Below are 25,703 nucleotides of genomic sequence, written 5' to 3'. Positions count from 1 at the left end.
ACGCCATCTGTCCTCCATTGTTGTTTTTGCAGTGCGATGTACTAAAGTACCCATAATGCTCTGTAGAACAAATCCACCAATAGACGGGTGGGTTGTTTAGCAACAAAACCGATGCGTGCACAAACGTGGGGCAAAACATGCAGGGTCGGCTAAGAATCAAAGGATTGTTGACAACATGTAAAATACATTTCCTCTCTAAATCTTTATTGAAAGCATGAATAATTTTGTACAATGAGCATGTTTTGTCTCTCAAATACATTGTTACAGTTGTTGGTTAGCTAGCTAGCGAATTTGAGCCATATTAGCATAGAACTGACAAGAGCAAAAACACAAAATACAACGATACAGCTTCTTGTCATTGTTGCTAGCTAGCTGACCATCCAGAATCATACCAACACAGACGTCTGCCCCATCGAAGCGTGCTCACCACCTTTGTGACGTTCTGAACTATACAGTTATGAAAGCTGAACTAAACAACGCCAAACATCGTCAGGGGAAAGATGACAGAGGCTAGTCGTCTGGGTTCACGCAGCAAACCAAGCTAATTCCGTTTGAAAAAGTGTCCCTCTCGCCACCGAAAGGACTTGGGGACCTCTGTGAAAAGTTCAGCCGTCTCATCTCTGGTTACCATCTTTCTCGGAACACTGATCTGACAGCTGTTACTAAGGCCTAGAATCGAGTATGCTTCCTCCTTCCAGTAACACTTTTGGATAGTCCATCTGTAGATGCTCTTCGGACTAGCTACAGACTATCTATAACGTTTCAACTAACTATCTACGAACCCTAATCCTAACTCTAACCTTAGCAAGCAATTTGCTGATCAACAGAGAGTATGACCATCTGCAGAGCATCTACAGATGGACTATCCAAATGTAGTGTGACCCTCCTTTCTTTTCATTCTCTCCAGTTAGTCTACCGCGCACATGGAAGCTCACAGAACGGAGCTCTATCACTGTTCTTCAGCCTCTTCAGTTCTTCAGAAATGGCTAGATCACTAGCCATTTCTTCCCGTCTCTCTGTGGCCCTGATAACTGTCTAGGAAACACGGGGATGACAGCTGAGGGCCAAAATACTCCAATTTGGTTCTGTTTTTATATCAATACAGCATGACTTTTGGGTTGCGTTTTTAAATACGGCATGACTTTTGGGTTGCGTTTTTAAATACGGCATGACTTTCGGGTTGGGTTTTTAAATACGGCATGACTTTCGGGTTGGGTTTTTAAATACGGCATGACTTTCGGGTTGGGTTTTTAAATACGGCATGACTTTCGGGTTGGGTTTTTAAATACGGCATGACTTTCGGGTTGGGTTTTTAAATACGGCATGACTTTTGGGTTGGGTTTTTATTTAGTTTATCCTGAGTTTATCCTGATCCTCATTTATCCTGATGTGAGGAGGAAAAACTCTTAGCCCGACTCAAAGGCCAACTGAAGGGTAATAAACCATCACCGTGGTAACACATCTTATTGACAGGTGGTCTAAGGTAGCAGTGCCGACCGATTGATTATGGGACTGCTGCATTGGTTTTCCCATTGATTCATTGACTGATTGATTTGGGGCCAAGGCAAGACCGTTTCACCTGCCTGGGGGAAAAATGCTGAGGCCAGTTTAGACATGCATCGGCTTCCCATCTCAGTCACCGACCGTCCGCCATATTCATTCATCTTGTTTTGCCTCGGATAGAAAATGCCACGTACACACACACACACACACACACACACACACACACACACACACACACACACACACACACACACACACACACACACACACACACACACACACACACACACACACACACACACACACACACACACACACACACACACACACACACACACACACACACACACACACACACACACACACACACACACGCACACAAACTCCAGCAGCCAGTGTTAAACAAACAGTATGACTTTATTCGGATAGTCCTAGAGCTAGGGAGACTGAAAGAGAGCAGCTCTCCAGTTGGGCTGGTCTGTGACTCATTGACACCTTTCCCGGTCAGAGGAATAAGTCAACCTCACAGATTTACACATAAAAAAGAGGGAACTTTATTTCCATAGGATACACGCAATGGATGTGGTTCTATACAAAGAGAAATATGAATTAATATACTATACATGAAAAACATAGCGTGACAATGAATTGGTCATCAGATATGACAGCACAATGGCATGTGTAAAATGGACTGCATAACGTGATGGGGGCTTAAGCAAAGGACTGTATAACACATAGCATACACTACTATTAACGACAAGTGCAATAGAATTAACCAACAGTCAATGTTTCAATAACAACATCACACACTTCTGTACATGTGGGGAGAGACTGAGGAGGCTCTGACCTGAGCAGGCAGAATGACTGTCAGGTGTCCTGCCCCTTAGCAAACTCCCTAGCAACATATCCGTGGCCTGGTAGCAGAGGTCACTGGGAGTTTAGGGAGCCAGTTTATGATTCCCTAGTCTCTCTGGCACCATTGACGGATGGGTGGCGTGAGCTGCGTGAAGTCACAAGACTCACAGGCGGGGCAATCTGTAACAGAGACCTGGGATTCATTCGCTTCTTGTCCCGATCTACAAATGTCAGACGACCTTTTCCATAAATACTCAGTGAAGGGATGACAATAGACTTTCCAATAGACTGGAAGACATCAAGTAAAGGTGGGGTCTGTTCTAAACTTCTAGCACATGACAAAGTACATGATATGATTGACGTTGCCATACATCATAAAAGGATAATGTTACTCGGCATATCTTCAAGTATGAGTTATCAATTGCCATTCTGATAGCACTGCTAGCTAACACAGTTGCTACCTACAGCCATTATACTAAAAACCCAATAGGCTGTTTCAAATCACACAAGTTGCCGCCGGATATGTAAAGCATATGCAAAAATGTCTGGACACCTCAGTCACTCTGAGTAAAGGTGTCTTGCCAAAGACACAAATAGAGACTTATTCGATTTTAATTAGCCTTCCGTCTCATCTCTCCATCTGCATAAAGAAGCATCTTGGCAAAACAACCGACGAGAGAGACGGGGAGCGTTCATCATGTGAACGCTGTGGCGTACTCCCATTTGGCCCATTAGGTGTTTGATAAATGGCCGCCGCCGGAGAAGCGGCGACACGGGAGGGGGAACATCAGAGGAGCGGCAGGCGGCGATAACGACGCCGCGGCGATCATAAACAGATCTGCTGCTGTGCCAACCGTCAGGGTGATGAAAGCAGACAGAGAGAGGGGGGGGGGGGGGGGTGAAGGTGAGAGAGAAATAGAGAGAGGAAAAAACGAGGGTGAACATTAAACAAGACAGGGACGGGACGGGGGAGGGGAGAGAAAGAGACGGAGACAGGGGAGAAGATGGGAGAGTGACTACGAATGGACGGGAGTGTGAGTAAGACAGGGTGGGAGGAAGAAGAGAGGGGGGAGAGAGGGAAAGAGGGAACTCCACAGCCCCTCTCCATCATCTTAAACCTTCCCCAATTAAAGAGAGGCTCCGCAGATCGCATGCAGCCCGGGACTGTCGGACTGCCCCTGAGCCACGGCTGCCTAGAAATAAGCCTGTCTTAAACATGAACAGCGGGGGAGGAAAGGAAGGAGAGAGAGAAAGAGGGAGGGAAGCAAAGAGAAGAAGAAAGTGAGTGGCTTTTTTCATATCAAATTATAGCAATTTGTACTCTCTCTTTCTCCTGCTGGACCACTACACATATAACTTACTTGCTGGAAGTTACAATGTAACTATTTAACACCCCCCCCTCATCCAATCCACCCCTCCTCCATCCTCCCTCCTCTTCCCTCCTTCTCCACTAAGGCTCATGGTTCTTCTTTGTTAACGTGACTAAAGGAATTTGTTTTTTAAAAATTAAATAAATCACACCAGAGGGCTGAAACTGTGGGTAATACGTTAAAGCAGTCAGAAAGGCAACACGACTCAGACTCAGGCAACACGACTCAGCGTATTTCCTTCTAAATGGAAGGAGTCAGAGAAGAGAGCGTCATAGAAAGAGAGAGAAAGACAATCAGAGAGAGTGAGAGAGAGAAAATGAGAGAGAGAAAATGAGAGAGAGCGAGAGAGAGAGAGAAGATGTTATCTGCCCTCACAACATGAGCGAGAGCTGAAAGAGGGGGAGGAGAAGCAAGCAACAGATAACCTTATGGCCCACAGGAAGAGCCCAACCCAAGAGAAGATCAGTAGAGTCACCAACATCTCCCTCGCAGGAACAGTGTAAGCTGGAAATATTCTGAATTAGGAAATGTGTAATGACCCCAAAAGCCTTTTTTTCCCCAAGAGTGTTCAGCAAGAGAAACCATGCATCAACTGAGTCTGAAGAGCGTAGAGTTCAAGATTAGAGAAAACATCCTCTGTGTATACCTCTTGTAGTTTGAGGAGGCTTACAAGATAAGTCCTTGATGCTCTTTCGGTCAAATGCATCAAAATAGGCTTGTGATGCTCATTCCCACATGAAAGAAATACTATAGTGTATCCTATGGTCGGAATACTATAGTATTCACTGTAGTGTTTTTGCAGACTGAAGTCTGTAAAAACACTACAGTGAATAATGTAGTATTTACTGCAGTATACTGTAGTATTTACAGTTTCCTATAGTATAAATACTGTAGTAAAAAAAATTGTAGTATATACTATAGTAATTACTGTAGTGTTTTTGCAGACTCTAGTATACTGTAGTATTTACTGTAGTGTTTTTGGGGACATTACTGTAGTATTTACGTGTTTTTTTAAGTGTTTTTGTTTTATTATCTTTGACATAGAAGTGGTGGGCTAAAAGAGCAAATGTTCCATAACCGGTAAGGTAGGTATGTAGTTAGTTAGTTAGTTAGTTAGGTAGGTAGGTAGGTAGGTAGGTAGGTAGGTAGGTAGGTAGGTAGGTAGGTAGGTAGGTAGGTAGGTAGGTAGGTAGGTAGGTAGGTAGGTAGGTAGGTAGGTAGGTAGGTAGGTAGGTAGGTAGGTAGGTAGGTAGGTAGGTAGGTAGGTAGGTAGGTAGGAGTGGGTTCTGAACGAAGAGTTCAGCGCTTCTGCTCTTTTCTATAACCATAGTGAAGACAATAATGGTTTATTTGGCTTGTAGGTTTTTCAATTACAGGTGGCACAAATTGGGATATGGGGAGGGGGATGGGCAGGGTATATGCAAAGTAAATACTGCAGTTAGCTACTATAGTTACAAAAAATAGGGTTTTTGCGGACATTGTTGTAGTATTTACTACATTGTTTCGTTTGTGGATAATACTGTAGTATTTACTATGGTATTGTACAGTGTACTGCACAATTCTATAATAAGTACTACACAAGAGGGATACTGCAGGGTGTAGTATAGTATTCTACAGTATACTAGAGTTTACTACATAATTCTATACTAAACTGTAATAAATAAAAAAAGGTGGAATAACACGGCCCATCCATGCCATGATAGCTCCGGGAGTTGAACCCACACCACCACGTCACAACACAATCCAGAAGCACCACATGAACCAGTTCTGGGTCTGGAATGACAGTTCTTCAGGTCTCAGGAAGGCATGCTAACTTCCGCTATACTCACATGTGAGTACTTAGCTCACTCATCCTGATACATCATGTGAGTACATACGTAGGATCTTAATTTGAGCCAGTTTGCTACAGCAGGAAAATAATCCTGCAGCAACAGGAAATGTGGATTATTTTGTGGATTATAGTGAATGCACATTTTAAAGTGGAAATTGCAATTATAGTGTAAAACAACTACTTCGAATACATTACAAGTTTGCATTTCCTGCTACGCAGGAATATTCTCAGCAACAAAAGAGTGATCAAATTAAGATCCTACGTCTGTAGTGAGTACTAACGATTCAAAAGCACCTGACCTGCTTTCTACACAGCCTGGGATAGACAGGAGACTGACTATAAGACAACGTGTTCATACTACATCACGCATTACGACGTGCTGCGCATCATTTCCGCAGACTTCGCCAGAAGGGTTTGAAGCTTACCATCACAATGGCGTGCTAACCCAACCACAGCACAGCACTTCCTCGACACACACAGAAGCACACACATGCTACACACACACACTGTCTCGACTCACAGCAAAACTACGGAGCTGCTTTCTTTATCCCATCAATGATTTAATCAATATCACACATGCCAACATACTCCCTAGTCTTTCCACAGTCTGAGCTTTCACACACCATTGTCGATCAAACCCATTGGAAAGCCATAACAAATGAATGTATTGTAAGTGGGGTTGAATGCCTCTTTCGCATGTTAAGCTATGATCCAGCATTGGGCTAGAGTTGGGAAAGCTGGCCAAAGAGTGAAGCCAAGAACTGGAGCCAAGAACAATAGGCAGACGTGTGAAGACGCGAGGCTACAGCTTGAGCCAAAGACGGAATAGGAATGTATGGAAGATGAGCATAAGAAAGGGCACATTTTATATGTAGCGCTATATGCTAATGCTACAATGATGTAATGCAGTATATGTACACTGGAAGACAGAATAAATAGCCAGATGCTATTTAGCTGACGTAGATAGCAAGAAATCTGCATGTGCGTGCGTGCGTGTGTGTAAGCAATGGCAAAACAATGTCTGCATATGCTAAGCGTGCGTAAGTGTGGTTGTGCATACAATTTGATAGTGTGCTTACGTGTGTGTGTGTGTGTGTGTGTGTGTGTGTGTGTGTGTGTGTGTGTGTGTGTGTGTGTGTGTGTGTGTGTGTGTGTGTGTGTGTGTGTGTGTGTGTGTGTGTGTGTGTGTGTGTGTAAGCAAGGCCAGTGTATATCGCCTCTCCAGAGGCTCCCTGGGAGCCGGCGGGGTCCTGGATTGATGGACGAGGCCGACAGCCGTTAAATATTCCTAGATTTACACTTGGACTGATGAAGCGATCATCTCCCCATCCACAGGCCTGACGTAAATACAGCCGGCCCCGCAGCAGCCTGACAATAGCAGGACAGCTTGCCTGCCTGGCTGGGAGAGGAGGAGAAGGAGGGAATGAACAAAGGATGAGTGGAGGAAGAGAGGACTGGGGTAGAGCTGGGCAGGAGGCCAATGGGAGAGAGAGAGGAAATCAAACAAATATTTCTTAATCTTATCATTATACATTGTCAAGGTGTCCAGCACTACCGGGTGCCATGTATGACACAGAAACACACACACTACACACACACCTACGCACCCAACACACAAATGCACGGATAAATAAATGCACACGTAAACAAATGCACACAGAAATCGATGATGCCAATGGTCTGCTTGTGGGAACACACACACACACACACACACCCTCCACTCGCCCTCATCTCCCCACTAAGGATGAGCAGTGTTCCATCATAATGCAACATGCCTGAAACAATATGCCATAAGGCTTCTGTTAATTCAATTAGAGTCTTCACATTCCATTGGGCAGCAGCTCTGTGACAAGCATCATCCACTCTGAAGTAAACAAAGAAAGTAAATGCTTATTGTTCAATGCCCGCAGGACTTCATTCCCTGTATATTATCCAATTGTAAATCCACAAATCCACTGACAGATGTAGGATCTTAATTTGACCACCCTATTGTAGGCGAACTTTCCCGCAATGCAGGAAATGCAAAACTTGCAATGTATTTGAGGTTTAAAGCACCAATCCTTAGTCGAAACATTAACAAAGCTTATGCCCCGCCCCTGTTTCGGTAAAAGCTGAGGATGGCGCTGGTGAAATGTAAGCACTCTCAAATCTATCCATGATATCAAAATTATAGTTTTAACCATGTTTTGAGGTCATATACTGTTTTTTTCCAGTTGTGCTGTTTATAAACAAGCGTATATTTTGGGTTCTGATGGAGTATAACAGTATAATGGAGTATAACAGTATAATGGAGTATAACAGTATAATGGAGTATAACAGTATAATGGAGTATAACAGTATAATGGAGTATAGCAGTATAATGGAGTATAACAGTATAATGGAGTATAACAGTATAATGGAGTATAACAGTATAATGGAGTATAACAGTATAATGGAGTATAACTAAGCACACGAGGCATGTATATGTTATATTCTTTCAGAATCAATGGGTACATATCATTAACTTATAATTCAAAAAATGTATCTAGCACCTGCAGATTGCCCCTTTAAAAAAGGATTTAGAAGTTAGTAATTTCCACTTTGAATTGTCAGACTTGATTTCCCCTTGATTTCCCCTTCCCCTAAATCTCCATTAATTATAATCCACATAATAATAAACATTTCTGTTTATGCAGGATTATTTTCTGTAGTAGGAAACTGGCTCAAATTAAGATCTGTCACCCACAATCGCACTCACACACAGACACACATTCTCGCACACTCACACACAGACGCACTCACACACTCCAACCTATGAGTGTAAGCTGATCCCACACTCACACAAAAGAAACCCAACGAGGCGCAAAAGTAGAAATGATGGCAGCCTTTAGTTTGACATCCGGGGGGCCGTCACTCTGCTCAAGATGTTGTTTCTCCTGGGATGACATCACTGATGGAACACTACGGGGTCCTGAGGGGTAAGACACGGGGCCTCGGGAGGAGAGCTACGCATTAACCCTTCCCTGACAATCACCCCTCGTCCTCTAAATATGACTTGGAGGCCCAATTCACCCCATGACTGTTAGTGTACTAGTAGTCACTCCAGCCCAGTGTGTGTGTGTGTGTGTGTGTGTGTGTGTGTGTGTGTGCGTGCGTGCGTGCGTGCGTGCGTGTGTGTGAGTAATGTGTGTGTGTGTGTGAGCGAGTAATGTGTGTGCGCGTGCATTGCCCAAGAAACTGCTCCTCTCCCCCTCTGTCAGTTTCTCAGTCACGTACCCCTCCGAGCATCACTTCCTAGCCGAGGTAAACACGCTGCGGCAACGCATGGCATTTAGGTCGTCGACACATTGCGGCCACACGTACACTAGCGAGTCCTTCCACTAACATTCCATTTCATTCTCTATCGTATTCTACACAGGACACTACGTGTCAGTTGCCAAGACACAGAGGGATCATAGTCCTGGACAAAACAGCTTCTTATAGAGAGACTCTATTGAGCAAGCTTTTCACTCCGGGACTAGACTTAACCTGTACATATGACAAACCAGGATCCAGTGCGTCGGCTCACTCTACGAAAGCAAAGGTGTTTAAAATAGGTTGAATTCTTTAGGGCACTAGGATAATGTCGCATCTAGTGTGCAGTTGAGTGGATCAAAGGCCAAATGCATTTGAAGTCTCTAAACTGATGTATTCACAAGACTCGCAGGTATATAGAAATCCTGTCGGACATAAAACCAGACGCCTCAATCTTTAACACAGCTCTACTATTTGCTAGAAGCTACAGTACAACTAGTTTTCAGCAGTTTGAGCGTAGCAGTGACTCTATCTTTTATCTCTACTCTACATGCTGCAGGAAATATTTAATGGTTATATGGCCCGGCCTCGCCCCATATCTTATGGAGCAGAGAGCACCGTTATCACCGAACTGAACTATGATAACCTGGGTAAGAAGGAGGGGAGGAGAGCAGGGCAGGAGGGCAGGGGAGGAGGGGAGGTCTCCCCACAATCTCTGCCTGCCTGCCAGTCTACTGCGGGTGAGGTTGACACATCAAACCCCCTCACAGGAAGCAGGCAGGCAGAGAGCAGAGCAGGGGCTGCCTGGGGAGCTAAGGGAGGCAGAGGCAGTAAACAGAAACATGTTTAGCATTTAACTCCAGTCTGGGGGGGGGGGCTTTCTATCGTTCACACAATTTCTGTGGGTGGATGTGTTTGTGGATGCCCTCACCCTCTACCCTGCTCTTTTAATCATTCTTTCTCTAAAATTCCCTTATTTCTCTCTCGTGGATAGCCCATTTTCTACCCACTCTGGCTCTCTTTTTCTTTAATCCTATCTTCCTTCGCTCTGTCGCTCTCCCTATGTGTCTTGCTCTTTCTCCCTCCCTTGCTCTGTGTGGGGGATGCTCCCCTCTGGGCTTGCTGCTCTCTGACGCAGCGCTGCAGCATATGAATGAGGGATGGATTGTAAAGGCAGAGCAGAGCAGAGCCAGGGGAACCACAGCGGGGGGGAACCACATCGGGGGTGACCTTAGGTCACCTAATGTCAAACCTCAGGATGCCCCTCACCCCCCTCTTTTCATCATGACTTTGTTCAGGGAAAGGGGGATACCTAGTCAGTAGTCCAACTGAATGTATTCAACTGAAATGTGTCTTCCACATTTAACCCAACCCCTCTGAATCAGAGAGGTGTGGGGGGCTGCCTTAATTGACATCCACGTCTTCGGCGCCCAGGGAACAGTGGGTTAACTGCCAGGCTCAGGGGCAGGACGACCGATTTTTACCTTGTCAGCTCGGGGGATTCGATCCAGCAACCTTCCAGTTACTGGCCCAACGCTCTAACCACTAGGGTACCTGCCGCCCTGTTTAGTGGGGAAGAGGGTGAACGCTCTGCTCCTCTACCTCCTCCCCCCCTCCTAGAATTAGCCTCTCCCCTGCCTGTCGTGACAGACATGACACATCTATGTGGTTAGTGGGGGTGTGAGGGAAATCAAATGTTCTCCTCTTCTTCCAGCTCCTCCTCTATTCCTCCATCCCTCCTCCTCCTCCACCTCTTACTCTCCTAGACCTGATCTCTCCCTCCCTCCCTCTCGCCCTGCCTGCTGAGTCACATGTCAACCTTGATTAAAAGCCTTCCTCGCCCCTGACCTCCTTTCCCCCCCACGCCACCCACCTTCCACCCTCCACAAATCGGCAGGTCAGGAGCAACTCTATCCCAGTGAGCTCACGACCTTGGCGGGGACAACACACACACACAAAGACTTGTACTCTCACACACACGCACATACACACAGAAACGACTCACCAGGGCCATCTGTAGGAGTGTGAAAGGCATCAGCTGCCACTTCAGCAGACTGTGATTACTCTTTGCCAGGTCACAGGTGCTGCCCAGGGATTTCACGCCCATGCCACCCCAAGCCACCATGCCATGCAGGGCATCCTCTAGCTCACCGTGCTACAACCTCATAACAGTCTGGCATGGAATACTTTGAATAACAATAATCGGGGGAAAAATTGTACCCATGACATTTTCTTGGTAAGGGCATGTGGTAAAGAAAAAGTCAGGGTCCTGGCTATGAAGTCTACTTTACAGTGAATTACTATAATTCAGGGGTGTGCATCTTCCCTTTCAATGGCGATTCGAAATGACAGTCATATTAAACATTATAGGACCCAGTTTGTCCCGGTCAGGTCAAGCAGTCGACAAAAAGGTCTTGGCAATGATGTCAGATTTACAAAAGGAAGGATATTATTAACACCATCATATAGGCTGGTTAATTCACATAATACATTCAGTTTACACCCCAGGGATACTTTCTAAGCAGTTGACCTGACGTGAAACTCAAATGGCATTGTATGTACACACAATCAGGAGAATTACACTAAAGAAACAAGGATTTTGATCTTCTTTATCAGAACACCACATGTTACACCTCCACCGAGTCTGATCTGATCACAGTATTAGTACAGTATTATCACAGTATCTCGCCCTAAGCCCTGATTTTGGCTGATCGCAAGTCTGAGTTGATTAAAAAGCAGTGTGCGGAAGAAAATGCTACTCTGCCACTGTGTGTGTGTGCATTCCTGCTTGCGTGTGTGTGTGTGTGTGTGTGTGTTTACGTGTCTGCGAAATCAGTCATCATCACAGCAGCACGTCCTCTCCCCAGGCCGTAAACCCCACCACTGGCTTTACACAGGTCAATCATTAATACTGTCTCCTGCTGCCTCCTCCGTGTTGGCCCTGGGAGCCAAACCCGACCACCCGCACTTAATGGATGCTTACCTTCAAAGACCTCCGTTTCTCCCTCCGTAACAACAGAGAGTAAAACTCGGAGTGAGGAATAGAGATGGAGAGGTAGAAGAAGGGAGGGAGGGAGGGGGGCGCTGGGAGGGAGAGGGGGCCCTGCATCAACTCACCTATTGAACAATAGGAAGTTTGCACACACAGACACACACACAGAGACACACACACACAGAGACACACACACACACAGCAGCTGCACCACAGCTCTAATCCATCATACACTCCCGTCGGTGGAGCTGCTCTGATCTGGGTTAGGAGAGAAGAGTTGGAGTAGGGAGCTGTCCAAGGTGCTGAAATCAGAGGAGCCATTAAACTAAAGCCACAGCACAGCAAGAGCTGTCCATATATGTGTGGTGCTGAATTTGTAATATTGTCCTTCCTGGACTAGAAGGAGAGTGTGTTTGGGAAGGGAAGCTGTCCATGGTGCTGAAATCACTGGGGGCAGTAAACTGAAGTCACAGCAGGAGCTGTCCATATATGTTAGGTGCTGAAATAGTACCAATGGACCAGAAAGGAAGTGTTTTTGGTGAGGCTCTGTCCATGGTGCTGAATTTAGAAATTATAATCCTAGTCTTTTATTTATTTATATACACTTTATTTAACTAGGCAAATCAGATTAGAACAAATTCTTATTTACAATGACGGCCTACCAAAAGGCAAAAGGCCTCCTGCGGGGACGGGGGCTGGGATTAAATGAACAAAACACACATCATGACAAGAGAGACAACACAACACTACATAAAGAGAGACCTAAGACAACAACATAGCATGGCAGCAACACATGACAACACAGCACGTTAGCAACACAACATGACAACGACATGGTAGCAACACAACATGGCAGCAGCACAACATGGTAGCAGCACAAAACAAAATAACTTTTAACAAAGCACACCTGTTAATTGCAATGCATTCCAGGTGACTACCTCATGAAGCTGGTTGAGAGAATGCCAAGAGTGTGCAAAGCTTTCATCAAGGCAAAGGGTAGCTATTCTGATGAATCTCAAATATAAAATATATTTTGATTTGTTTAACACATTTTTTGGTTACTACATGATTCCATATGTGTTATTTCATAGTTTTGATGTCTTCACTATTATTCTACAATGTAGAAAATGAAGAAAAACCCTTTAATGAGTAGGTGTGTCTAAACTTTTGCACATAAAGATATGCATGCACACATAAGCAGAGCCACGCATGACACGACACTTTCCCCTCCATCTGTCCATCATTGTTGTTCTCCTTCATCCCTTTGTTTTTCGCTGAGTGAGTCCTTTGCAGTATAATTCTGGGTATTTGTGGAGAAGAGGGGTGCATGGGTGAGATGAAGAGTAGAAAACTACTACAACACACACACAGTTTCCACTGGACCATAATCTGAAACCAAAGATATGCCGAGCAAGACGTGCATTACCTACTACTACTGTCACTGTTATAGAAAACATGCAGTCCCATGTGCCATATGGAAAACGCCATATCATTAGAGCCATGATTAATGAAGCAAGTCGTCGAACAGCAGTCCAACAAGACGGTAACTATTAATAATTTATGACTTACACTCAAATGTGTTGAGGCAAACCACCAGGGACTACTAAAGTTAAGCCAGAAGACTGCAGGCAGCTTACACACAATCAACCTAAACCGTTCCAGGGAGGTTCGCTCAGAACAAAAACCAACCAGCAAGAAACAGAGACACAGTAGAATCAACAAAGAGCAAGATGAAAAGGTCTGAACAATACTGTTTCTCCCTCCATTGACTTTTTTTCCGTTGCCATGAGGGAGCTAGCCAAGTCTCGAAGATTTATGTTTGGCAACAGAACCACAGGGTTACACGCTGAGCAGTGAGTAACTAGAACAATCTGCCGGTCTTGCAGATCCTACCCAGTCTGGGAGCCTTGGAGAAAATTGCTTGGCAAGAGCCTTGAATCGATAAGCCTTCCGAAAAAGTTTGATAGGCTTGGGAGGAGCTGACCTTTCTATCCACAACATCTGTATTTACACGTTGTGTGTCTGTGTCTGTGCGTGAGTGCATGTGTGTTTCCGAATACACGTGTGTGAAATAGCATGAGAAGTAGAAGGGACAGAGATCTTGATGAGACTGGCCCGTACCAGCAAAGGGAGCGAGGGAGAGACAGAGTGCAACAGGGGAAGAGAGATAAGGAGAGAGGGAGAGACAGAGTGCAACAGGGGAAGAGAGAGAAGGAGAGAGGGGGAGACAGAGTGCAACAGGGGAAGAGGCAGAGGGAGATAAGGGGAGACAGAGTGCAACAGGGGAAGAGAGAGAGGGGGAGACAGAGTGCAACAGGGGAAGCACTAGTATTTATAGAGTCCTAGAGAGGAGAGCTGTCAGATCGGGCACTGATCTGGAGCCTGGGCCAAGGAACCATCTGTGGCGTACACGCACACGCACACACACACACACACACACACCGAAAACACATGTGCACCATAAACATCTAGACACACATTTGCACCACAAACATCTACACACACACATAACTGGAGTGTTATTCTGGGTCCTCGCCAGGGAGCAGAAGCACAAGCCACCACCAAGCCAGTTCACACACAGGGCCAAATGTTGAATCACAGCAGATTGAAGAGGGAGAAAACTGCTGATAAATATGGACTCTGCCATTGGGAAATGAATGGAATATGGACTTGGATCACAATATGTGCTAAACCCCTATTACCAAATGCTGAAAAGAGAGACACGAGTCCCCAAAAAATGGTGATCCCTGATAATCAATCTCTGGATGGAGTTTGAGGCTTGGAGAGGGTTGTGGGAATGTTTGGGGGACGTTGTGTTGATGAGAAACACCATTGAGAGTTATTATGAGGAGAGCATGTGTGGACTGTTAAGATACAGTGGTAGTAGGTACTGTACATGTCATGGATGCACTTCTGTGATCCCTTATGTATATTCAGAGCGCTATTTATCACTATTGAAAAGTACATAATGCTGGAATATTGAGTGAGATTGGATCCCAAATAACGAATAAACCCCCAAGTACTGCAGAATGGAGTAAGTCAAAAACGTTCTAAACCGATCAGACTGGATTGTTATTGAAATGGCGTGGAGGGGGAGATGAGGAGCGGAGGAAAGGAGGGAGGGAGGGAGAGCTGTGACTCGTCTTTTGAGTTACCCCGCTCTCTGGTAGAAGCCTCTGACACATCCCGACCGATCACGTCTCGGCTTTTTCCCTTCAAGACCACAGAGCGCCCGGGCGGGCAGAACATGGACTACTATGACACAGCCTAAATCGCCCCCGACGACCAAAATATAAACAACACTGGGGCCGCCATTAGAGAAACTCAGAACAACAGAAAGTGACAGTAAGACGGGTCATCATGCCCCCTGTCAGAAGAGTTTTACTTCTAAAAAAGTATAATATATATATATATATATATATATATATATATATATATACAGTATATATATATACACAGCAATTCGAGGACATTCAATTGATTTGATTTTTGATTTTCAAAACTCTTTCGTGGCCAAGACAGCAAGTCACCACTTATCCATTTATACACCTAATCTCACCTGACTCATCACAAAGGCGAGGGGATGCAGAGAATTGCATGACCTCACTCGTTCATCCAATGTCCAATGGTTGTGTGTAGTCTGTGAATGGGTGTCATACCTGCCTGTGTTATACTATGCTCCCTTGTCATCTCCAATCAGAAATCCAGCAGTATCTATGATGGGCTGGTGCTGATTAAGGCACGCTCTTTGCACAAACCCAATAGAGGCCATCGTCACCCCACTGGCCCATTCTAAGAGGCCCCATTGTGGCTGGTGAGCACCTCACCCTCTCCTGAAGAGGACCCTTTGTGCTTCTCAAATAGGCTTCCCTTGCAGCCGCCTGGAGGGGAAAAAAGTACAACTCTCTGATATTGTGCCACACAACCAGTGCGTATCTCAACAACTATCGCCCTCCTCAACCCCAGGCCACCTTTCTCTTTCTTCCCGAGTGTGGGGACAATCTAGACCTCATTTCGTCCAATGAATAGCATGGAAAGCTACGGGTGAATTCTGGGATTGAGCTATACTGTGACTCGATCTCTCTCGCAGTCTGACAAGGGCATTTTCTGGGTGAAGGGAACAACCTGTGTGCTCCTTCTTTTCTTCCGTCAGAATGACTTGGTGAAGGTGTACACAGGAGCAGACGACTGAGGAGACAGAGAGACGGGACTGGCTGAGGGAACAAAGAGAAAGTATTGTATTGTGTCCTTGGCTGAAACTCTCCATCTCCGAGATGAGTCATGTACAAGTCACTGCTAAGAAATAAAAGATCACCGTGATTTAGACTGACGATTGTGAACTTTTCCCTATTCCCTCCGAACTTCCAGGTCCATCTTTCCAACTTTGAAAATAATCAATTTTACAGTGAAGGATTGATGGCTTCTTTTAGCTCCGACGACATCGGCATGGATTCGAGGCTGTGTCCGAGGCTTTGTCACTCCTAAGTAGGCCGCTATCAATACCAGGAAAAGTTTAGTAGAGTACAACTCTATTGATACTGAATGTCGCCGACTGGAATGGATGCAAAACTACTACTCTACTACTTGACTGCCTCTCTCCCAATACACACTGCTCCCAGTACCTAATGTACACAGTACACAACAGACAGTACACAAAGATTCCTTATGACCATAACCCTTTCCATTCAGCAACAATTAACATATTCCATTGGCTCCCCCTGTTGAAGTGATTCGTTGGAAATGAGTACTGAAGACTATTGACTGATCTGTCCAACCGTGGGGAAGATTAGCTTGTCAACTCCTATAAGGTGTAGTGTGTTAGCATTGGTATTGGATTACTGCCCCCCTCTACAGCTAACAACGCAAACAGTTGATAAGGGGTTTATTATATTCTGACCTCTAAATCCTCATTATGTAACAAGTTCTAGTGGCGCATTATGGGCCAAATGGGATCTATTATCTGCCGGCTCTAAACACTTTAACCACAGTGCGTTAAAGACATCTTTTTACCACTGTGTCTCAAAAAGGTAACGTCCCCAGGGCGGTGGCAAACCTAATAAATCATCAACGGAGCGCTTACGTCATTCTGTTTGCCCAACAGATGCCCTTCCGAAGGCAAGCGAGGTGGAGTATTTTTAAAACCAGAGAAAGCAGCTGTCTTTTGTACTGGAGTAATTTAGGTTAAATGGCTCGCTGGAGGGAGCTAACGCGATGCGTCACACCTGGAATGCAAACCCCAAACACCCAGGTCTGGTGAGTTCTAAAGATCGGTGGTATTATGACAGCAGAAAGTGGAGGAGAAGGAGGAGGGAAAGGAGGATAAAAGCACATAGCCTCCATCTTGTCTTTATTATTTATATATTTTTATGCAAATAGTGTATTTCAAATGTGGCTTTTGCTAGAGGTAAATTAGTTAATTGGCTATGCGTTGCTGTTTTGGGGATAACTCTGAAATGAAAAGGTTTTACTTCATTCAACTACTCAGAAAAACGCGTCATGCATGATTAAACCATACTTGTGAAATCCAGTGAATGAATTACAACCGAATCTTGGTGGAATTATAGATATTTTTTTCTTTCTGTTTATACGGTACAGGGGCTTTTCAACTGCAGTCCCTTTGGTGTATCAATTAGAAGACCAAAGGCAAATTCTAAGAATATCACTTTGTCATTCATCCACCAAATCCCAGAAAGAACTTCAAAATGTAACATCCCCAAAAAGCCCCCAAACCAACTGCCTGCCATTATTCCTTGTGGCATGAATCCTTCCAAGCCTACCATTCAATCTCAACCAGCACATCCAGAGGGAAGGTACCCGATCAGATCAATCAAAAATCCACTCCATATTCTCTCTTTCAAGGATCCAGCCAATCAGTGTGGAAGACAGTGAGGGGTCTTTAAGTACATTGCTACATCATAGGGCCTTCTCCATCAGAGGCCTCCCATAACTCCCTCTGCTCTGCTTAAATCAAGACATTGACTGAGACTGAGGCTGGAGCAGACAGAGCAGGCAGGCAGTGCACGTCTCCCCTCATCACAGACACATAGACATAAATGAGGGAATGGAGTGTGGAGGTGGGTGGAAAGAGGGTCATTGTATTCCGTACCATCCCCTTATCTTTGCAACTGAAAGTGTCTGCTTGTCTGCCTCGTACCTCCCCCTCAGCACGTCTGCTCATTCCTTCATTGGATGGAGGGATTGATGGAAGGATGAAAGAGTAGGAGTAGAGAGTTAATGAGGCAGATTGCTCTCGTCGCTGCGGTGTTAGGGATTACAGGGAGATTACCGTGCCTGATTCTCCCTCTCTCGTTCCCCGCGATCCACCTCTCTCTCTCTCTCTCTCTTTCTTCCTTAATTTTCTCTCCCCCTCTATCCCTCCATCCCTCCCTGACAGTGATGAACCAGAACAGGAGGTCATGCCCGTGTCAGCCTAGCGATGGCCTAGCGACGGGGCACGTCTCAAACGAGGTGAGTGAGAGGCACCCCTGATGTCTGTGTCAGGGAAAATGGCAGCTATTCAGAACACAGTGGATAGGATTTCTGAGGCCTCATGTCTGACATTTTGCTTTATGAACCTCTCCATTACAGTAGAATACCAACAAAGTATACTGAAATTAATCACGCGGTTGACATTTTAGAGATGATGCCCCTCTCTTGCCCATTATCAAACCAGAATAGAGACGAATAGAATATGATACAACAGAATGCAATACAATGCAATACAACACAATAGAACTCATAGGATGTGGGCCTATTTCCTCGAGGTCCATGAATGAGTCCGATTTTCAAAAAGCCTCATTTAGAGGCTATCCAATGTACCAATGCATGCTGATTGCAGAGGCCTTTAAACGAGGCTAATTATTTGAGTTCAAACACAGGCAGATTTGTATGGCCTTTTGTACTCAGGAAAGCTGCATGTCAGTGGATAAGAGCAAGCAAAGCTAGGCAGGAGACCTTCAAATCCATGTCTGCACGCACAGAAGAACAAATGGTGAAAAGGTCTGGAACAATTATTCAAATCAGCGGGAATTTGCAATTATTACAAGTCATCTCAACCCACAATAGCAATGTTAAGCACCCTCCATAAAGCACAGTGAGTAAAACAATAGGGAGAAAGTGTGCACATAGGCCCTACAGTTCATCTTCTATTGGCAGCACCACAGTGTTAAATATGTAGGCATGTTAGAAGAGATGCTAATTAGGGGCTATTAATTGACTATTCACTCACTGTCAGTCAAAACAGCTTTAGAGGACACAAAGGTCAATAGGGTGGTCTGAATGCCCTGAAAGAGCACTCCAAATCAATAGCTTGTGACACGGAGATCACATGTCAAATGGTTGAATTCATTTTACTGGTTGCATTTACCTTTAAACACAATGGTGAGATGAGCTGGTCATGCAAGTGATTCATAGAATATTGTCTCAACTTGGTCAGGGCCCTAGCTAAAGTCAACCTCTCTGAATAACATCCCAAGCTGAAATAGATAGTAAGAAGAAGAGAATAAGAACATAATAGAATATAATATGAAATAATAGATCTGAGGAGTGGTATATAGGCCATGCAACTGGCTATAAAACTGCAATAGATGCTCTCACTACAGAACGGCCATCATTACCAATGATTTGTCCCAGGGGTCCGTATTTCTGTTCGATAAGCGATATACACTACCTGGCTTTTATGTGTGTGTCAATCAACTCCAAGCCTCCAGCCCACCCCTGGCTATTCCCTATGTAGCACTATTGTTCATGTAAAGGTAACCATTAACTGTCGTTGAACACAGTATTTTCCTCTTTCTGATATTGGCAGGGATGGGCAACTTTTTTTTTTTTAGGAACTCAGTCGGGGTCTCAACTTACGTTTGAATAGTAGAATACACAAGGTGCATGTGTTTGTGCATCCGCCGTTTCTCTTGTTATGGCCGTCACTGAGACTCACTCAATTAGCTCATGTCAGTAAGTTAGTCTAGCGGCCAGCTATCTAAACTTGTAGTAATAATGGTCGAATTACCGACCAGGGGTCCCCAGTGATTTCGTTAGTCACTCTCACTCAGATATCATATTCAAAACTGCAAACATTTCTCTCCACCCTATGGCAAATTGTGTTCGCTGTCAAAGTGTTACCTGAACTAAAATTGTTCAGTTGGCCCAAACTTAAAATAAGGTTAGGGACACCCACAGTGATTTGAACATACAATGTCTTCAACTTACATATTTGAGACACATGGATGACATTGTGCCTGTTCATTTATACAATGTCATCAAATATGCAAGTTGAAAATGTTAAAAGCACTGTGGGTGTATCTAACCTTCTTCTTTCGTTACTATTTTCGAGTTGGATCTAAGTTTTGGCCAACAAAACATGTTAAGTTCAGCTAACACTTTAACAGTGTAGAATTGCAGGAATTTAGCTGTAAAACTTCATTTTTTTCTCTCCGGTGGCCCCCACCATGATCAAAGATGACCGTTCCTGCCCTAGACGGTTACGCACCCCAGTGGGCTAAGGTATAGCGGCATGGTGGAAAGCATTTCATTCGCAATTGCACATATAATGGCACTCTCTCAAATATGCGTATTTGTCATTGAAAAATGTAAACCATGCTATAATTATGTCATCTTATATATCTGTTTGTAAGTAAATGCAGCTATAATGAAATAGTGTTGGATCTTTATCTTTTGCTGCCAGGATTGTAGCGCAATGATTCAGAGACCAGAGAATGCGTGGCCTCGAGTGGCCTGATTGAAGGCGTTATGAACCTATTAAAGACTTAAAAGATAATTGTAGAGAGCCAATGAAAACGAATTTAATGAAGCCCAAGTTTTGAACTTCAATCGTTCTGTCCTGAGCACCCAAATCGAGCGTCCAGTAAATCAAACCAATAAATGCTTCCTTTCAACGATTTGGAAAAGGTGTCACTAAAGGGAGACGTCGTTATAAGGAGGATAGACTGAGAAGAAGATGGATGAAGTATTATTATTGTCTCGTTCACTGCAGCAAGAAGCATATGACTATGTTTCTGAACTTGGTCCGATACAGCAGCCGTCTGTGGATGTGGGCTAAAGGCAGGCTGGGCAATAAAAAGATGCACTCGTCTCACAATTGATTCTCGGATCTTCACATGTAACATTTCAACCGTAAGTTGTATACATTTTCACAGTAATCACATCCCTCACATTTTTTTGGGACCGTGTGAACATTTCAACTCACTCTCCTGTGTTTATTTGTTCATCTTCGGGAATGTAGCCTACTGCAAACTCAAGACCCCGCAGCGATGGTCAAAAAATGGCAAGTGCGAGATATGTTCCCTCCGCCCGATTCCCTTCGGCCACTCCAGCAATATGCACGTTTAAAAAGCTATTAGCAATGTGGAAAATCTCTGAAGATACAGCGTGACAAATTCTGAACCCAGAAAAAATGAACAGCGGTCTACCCGTTTAGGATGTGTTTTATCCCAAAGGACACCGCTGCCAGGTCCGTCTAATCCCCTCCAAAATATTGACCCATTAAGCATTATTCCACCTACAGTCACCTATACATGAAAACGGTGTCTCACCATGACAACTTTCTAGCCTCTCTTTCAATACAACACATTATTTCAGAACGTCAGTCGACAGCAAAAAGGTCCATAGTCTGACATAACCACGCTCTGATGTTTGTCACGCTGTCGGAACATCCAAACCCTGCTTCCAGCACAGCAGCACTATCAGAAAACGCAGACGCAAAGGAATTGTTACCACAGCTAAATGTATTGTGTAAAAAAAAAAAAAAAAAAAAGTCCTTACTTGTGTCTTTCTGAAATCCTTCCCGATAACTCTCCAGACTTCAACGGTGTAATATTCCTGGATGTGCCGCTTATTTTGTTATCCAGTGCATGAAGCAGATCAGAATGCTGTTTTTTCTTCTCCAGCTAGCAGATGCGAAATGAGCCAGCCCAGCCGTTCCACCTGCAACCGTGGAATAGAAGAGACAGCATCAGCACCGCACTGGAGCCCGCCCACCGCGACACGCCCGGGTTCAGCTAGTCTACTTCCAACCAAGGCAAGGGAGGAGTTGGAGAAATAGCCCCTTCGGTTTTCTATGGCTACGTTTACGCAGGCAGACCAATTCTGATCTTTTTTTTTCTCACTAATTCGTCTTTTGAACAATCAGATCAGCTCTGACGAAGATCTGATGTGGAAAGATCTGATTTGATTGGTCAAAAGATCAGAATTGGGCTGTCTGTGTAAACGTAGCTCTGGTTATGCGGATAGGGTCATACTAACTGTGAACATTGATGTTTGTGAAAGAGCTAGCCTATGTACCTTACTTCAAGTGTTAAAACAATGACTGAGAATAAGGTTCCAAAATGTTAAAACTTCATATATTGTCAGCTAAAAACAGTGGCTGCCCTATGAAAGACATTCAACTGACACACACGACCTACTGGCACACCTAGCCTATTGAAAACGGCAGGTGACCTAATAATTTAATTAAAATGAACAAACCCAACAGCAATGGGCTTGTTAAATTCCCATAAATGGTAAGCTGTCTAGTTGATTGTTTTAGGAATATGAGGGTACTTAAATACAGCACTGAAAAAATTGAAGAAATAAGAAATAAATAGTATTTGTATAATACGTTGAGCTGGAGAAGACATTTGGCAGACAAAAATCGATATATTCAATATCTAGGCCCTTTATGTGAAAGAATAAACATGTGGGGCGGTCTTAGAGAGAGGAGGGGGGGGGGATGAAGAGAGAGAATGTTCTTTGTCTTTAACAAGACAACTGACAGCAACAGGCAGAATTACAATGGACATTGTAAAAATAATACACTAAAACACAGTAAACAAATGGCAGGTCATAACCAATTCATGAAAATAGATGAAAGTTATTAATGTTCATCAACTTGAGCAGAGCAGAGCTGTTGGGCAGTCCTGGTGTAATTTGAATCAAAACTCGTTAGCCAGCTAGTTAGCTAAACAGCCCTTACAAGCAGACCTGCCGTCAGAGTCCTGGATCTTAATGAGTCAAGATTGCAGGTTGTATGTGGTCAAAACTCAGACATATCAAAAATGTAAAGTTAAATAAAGAAATTGACAGAAAACGATTTCTCGAGTGCTAGCTCTGTCTCTGTGTCTCTCTCTGTGTCTCTCTCTGTGTCTCTCTCTGTGTCTCTCTCTGTGTCTCTCTCTGTGTCTCTCTCTCTCGCTACCACACACACACACACGCATACATACACGCATACTGCACACACACATAATGCCACTGACAGACATGAGCTGGGGCTGCAGCTCTTTAGAAGGCTAGAGCTCTAACAGCCACCCAGCCTGCTCTGCTCCGGTCTGGTCTGCTCCGGTCTGGTCTGCTCCGGATCTGGTCTGCTCCGGTCTGGTCTGCTCCGGATCTGGTCTGCTCCGGTCTGGTCTTCGTGTGAGTTTGACTGTGATTCACTAGTATCCCAAATTGTTACAGCTGATGACTTTCTCATCGCTTTGTATCTCCCCATTAACTTTTTCCTGTCATAGCTGTAAGAGTATGTGTCTGTATAAAGCTATACAGCAATAACAGTGGATGATGAACTTTTGCTATGGAACTGAAAGAGCTATGGACTCAGACCAGGGAGAAATATGAACTGAAGTGATCTATTTCTAATGTTACTCTGTCTAATAACATGAACGGATAAATAAATAGCTTTTGCAAGTCAAAGAAGTCTAATTCAGAGGCATGCATCTTTGATTGAGAAATCCGACCCTCACTCAATAAAGCTAGAGGGTGAGTATCAATCACTCTTATATAGTGTAATTGGCAGGCACAGACATAGAAAAGTCCATCAGAATATCACTCAGGGCTGATCATGGCTCCATAAGAAGTAAGATGAGGTTTTTCCACAGATCCCAAGGTCACTAAGGAAAGGCTGCCAGGCATAAGAAGGATTATGGGTTGAAAGAAACTACAACGCTCTGTATGGTTGAAGATGTTGGTGTAAGTACTACTTCTACATTCAACATGTTCTTGTGTGTATTATACATTCCTTTACAGTTTATTCTGCAGCCGTATGCTGTAGGACATTTGAGAATACATACACAGGGAAAAAAAGAACACTTCATATGCATGAAAGGAAGCAGGCTATTGAAGGATATCCATAAAGGATATGTAGAACTCTCATGGTGGTTGTATTTTGCGCAAACCTTATGTGGAGAAATATCTCAGATCAGATATTACATCACAATAGAAGCCAAGGTAAACTCCAGATTCGAATCTCTTTGGAATCCATTTGGGCATTCAGATACTGTTAAGGTTGTCGTAGTCGTTCTCCTCCTCAGACGAGGAGGAGCATGGATCGGACCAAGATGCGGAGTAGTAGGTATTCATGTTTTAATGAACAAACAACAAACACTACAAATTACGAAACTCTACAAACGTGACTAACCTGAAAACAGTCCTGTGTGGCCCAAACACTGACACAGGAAACAAACACCCACAAAACACCAGTGAAACCCTGGCTGCCTTAGTATGACTCTCAATCAGGGACAACGATACACACCTGTCTCTGATTGAGAATCATACCAGGCCAAACACAAAATCCCAACATAGAAAAACAAACCTAGACCAACCCACCCAACTCACGCCCTGACCAACTAAAACAAATACATAACAAAGGAAAACAGGTCAGGAACGTGACAGAACCCCCCCCTTAAGGTGCGAACTCCGGGCGCACCAGCACAAAGTCTAGGGGAGGGTCTGGGTGGGCGTCTGTCCACGGTGGCGGCTCTGGCGCTGGTCGTGGTCCCCACCCCACCATAGTCAACCCCCGCTTCCGTGGCCTCCTCCCAATATTCACCCTCCATGTCAATCCCGCTATTCCAAAAGGCAGTAACAGACTGAGGGGTAGCAGTTGACTGAGGGGCAGCACCAGGATAAGGGGCAGCACCAGGATAAGGGGCAGCACCAGGATAAGGGGCAGCTCCGGACTGAGTGGCAGCTCATGACTGAGTTGCAGCTCATGACTGAGTTGCAGCTCATGACTGGAGGGCAGCTCATGACTGCAGGGCAGCTCATGACTGCAGGGCAGCTCATGACTGGAGGGCAGCTCATGACTGGAGGGCAGCTCATGACTGGAGGGCAGCTCATGACTGGAGGGCAGCTCATGACTGGAGGGCAGCTCATGACTGTAGGGCAGCTCATGACTGTAGGGCAGCTCATGACTGTAGGGCAGCTCTGGCAGCTCCTGACTGGCTGGCGTCTCTGGCAGCTCCTGACTGGCTGGCGTCTCTGGCAGCTCCTGACTGGCTGGCGTCTCTGGCAGCTCCTGACTGGCTGGCGTCTCTGGCAGCTCCTGACTGGCTGGCGTCTCTGGCAGCTCCTGACTGGCTGGCGTCTCTGGCAGCTCCTGACTGGCTGGCGTCTCTGGCAGCTCCTGACTGACGGACGGCTCTAGCGGCTCCTGACTGACGGACGGCTCTAATGGCTCGGGACAGACGGGTGGCTCTGAAGGCTCGTGGCAGACGGATGGCTCAGATGGCGCTGGGCAGACGGATGGCTCAGATGGCGCTGGGCAGATGGATGGCTCAGATGGCGCTGGGCAGACGGATGGCTCAGATGGCGCTGGGCAGACGGATGGCTCAGACGGCGCTGGGCAGACGGATGGCTCAGACGGCGCTGGGCAGACGGATGGCTCAGACGGCGCTGGGCAGACGGATGGCTCAGATGGTGCTGGGCAGGCAGGCAGTTCAGACGGCGCTGGGCAGGCAGGCAGCTCAGACGGCGCTGGACAGACGAGCAGTGCAGGCGGCGTTGGGCAGACGGCCGACTCTGACCTGCTGAGGCGCACAGTAGGCCTGGTGCGTGGTACCGGAACTGGAGGCACTGAGCTGGAGACACGCACCATAGGGAGAGTGCG

The 25,703-nt window shown here is 45.2% G+C and overlaps 1 protein-coding gene across 7 annotated transcripts in view; it reads right to left on the bottom strand.

The window, feature by feature from the left end:
• Nucleotides 1-21,827, bottom strand: part of LOC139561250 (neurexin-2-like) — a 1,055,901-nt gene extending 1,034,074 nt beyond the window's left edge. For all 7 annotated transcript variants that reach the window (XM_071378226.1, XM_071378233.1, XM_071378230.1 and 4 more), the window contains exon 1: nucleotides 21,605-21,827. The gene's annotated coding sequence lies outside the window, so the exon portion shown is untranslated. The remainder of the gene's footprint in view (nucleotides 1-21,604) is intronic.
• Nucleotides 21,828-25,703: the final 3,876 nt, after the last annotated feature.

This window comes from Salvelinus alpinus, chromosome 31 (assembly GCF_045679555.1).
Source record: "Salvelinus alpinus chromosome 31, SLU_Salpinus.1, whole genome shotgun sequence".
NCBI lineage: Eukaryota > Metazoa > Chordata > Actinopteri > Salmoniformes > Salmonidae > Salvelinus > Salvelinus alpinus.
This window is presented reverse-complemented; position numbering and strand designations above follow the sequence as displayed.